Raw genomic sequence first — 1,907 nt, 5'->3', positions numbered from 1 at the left:
TTCTTTAAATAAATAAAAATTAATACCAATTGTTCCATGAGGCTTTGGCCCCTTCTGTTCGGCCCACAGCTAGCCAGGGTGAGAACTGTGTGTCCCGGGCTCTTCAGGGTAAGTGGAAACCCTGTGAATGAACCCCAGACTCCACTCTAGAGATGAAGGAACAACCACTCTTCCCAGGACAGTTGATTGTTATTGAGCTGTTACTGATAATCAGCACGTCTGGGTTGACCGCTGGTGTCTCGCAGATTTGATCCTGGTTGCAGAGTGCTCAGTGATGAACAAGGGGGTGGGGGCTGCCGTCTGCAGAGGGACAGAAGCAGGTGAGGGGCAGTAACAGTCCATGGGGCTTGGCACAGGCAGCCATGTGCCAAGAAGAGAGGACGACAGATGCAGGAGGAAGACACCAAAGCCTGACCAAGGGCATCAGGAATGTCACCTGTGCAGGTGACATCGTAGTTTACCAAACACAGGGCCAAGGTAACATGAACATGTGCTGCAGAGCAGCTGCTGTTCACTGAATATTTGTATTAGTTGACAAATGGCAAACATCACGGCCCCAAAAACTAAGGATGCCCTGCAGGAAATCTGTGCTTCTTTCTTGAACACTCCCATCTAACCCATCAACAAATTTCTGTGGTTTCACCTTCAAAATGCACAATCGAACCACCTCTTGACAAGTCCAGAGACCCCCCGGCTAAGTCCCTAAAGCCCCTGGCTTCCTCCTTTTCCTCCTCACCCATCTTTCAGTGCTGGTTCCAGATCCATCTTATACATCTCGTCACACACAGACCTGCCAACCACTTCTTCCTTTTTTCTTCTTTTTTAAATTTCAATATTTATTTATTTATTTGGCTGTGCTGGGTCTTAGTTGCAGCATGTGGGATCTAGTTCCTTGACCAGGGATTGAACCTGGGCACCCTGCACTGGGAGCCCAGAGTCCTAGCCACGGGACTACCAGGGAAGTCCCTAGTTCTCCCTCTTACTCAGAGAAGCCCAGTGAGTCAGTACTTCTGCTGCACAGTTTGCAGGAATCCAGGGGACCCATGAGAATTATTTATTTCCAAACAGCATCCACCCCTCATTTCTGTACCATCTTGGTTTCTAGTAGATTTTCCTGTAAAAATACTGCTCTGTCATTCTCTCCAATTTATCTGACCACAGAGGCTGGGGCTAGGCCTCCTCGGTTAGTCTCATACAGCAATTAGTTAAGGTTAAGACCTCCTGGACCCTGAGCAGCAGAGGAAGGCCAGTCTGCAGTATAGACCCCAATCATATCCCCCAGGGTCCTGGATCCAACCATCTAAACAAATCCCACAAATCATCAGGGTCTCCCTTAGAAGTCAAAGTGGGTTTTTCCTTAACTTTATGTGTTAAGGAAACTTCAGTTTAGTTCAGTTCAGTTGCCCAGTCGTGTCTGACTCTTTGTAAGCCCATGAATCGCAGCACACCAGGCCTCCCTGTCCATCACCAACTCCAGGAGTTTACTCAAACTCATGTCCATCGAGTTGGTGATGCTATCCAGCCATCTCATCCTCTGTCATCCCCTTCTCCTCCTGCCCCCTTAACCCAAAGCAAAAAAGCAAAATGGTTGTCTGAGGAGGCCTTACAAATAGCTGAGAAAAGAAAAGACATTAAAGGCAAAGGAGAAAAGGAAAGATATATCCATCTGAAAGCAGAGTTCCAAAGAATAGCAAGGAGAGATAAGAAAGTTTTCCTCAGTGATCAATGCAAAGAAACAGAGGAAAATAATAGAATGGGAAAGACTATAGATCTCTTCAAGAAAATTATAGATACCAAAGTAACACTTCAGGCAAAGATGGGCATAATAAAGGACAGAAACAGTATGGACCTAATAGAATCAGAAGATATTAAGAATAGGTGGCAAAAATACACAGAAGAACTGTAGA

Source organism: Odocoileus virginianus, chromosome 15, assembly GCF_023699985.2.
Source record: "Odocoileus virginianus isolate 20LAN1187 ecotype Illinois chromosome 15, Ovbor_1.2, whole genome shotgun sequence".
NCBI lineage: Eukaryota > Metazoa > Chordata > Mammalia > Artiodactyla > Cervidae > Odocoileus > Odocoileus virginianus.
The sequence above is the reverse complement of the archived record's forward strand: the minus strand, read 5'-3'. Positions refer to the sequence as shown.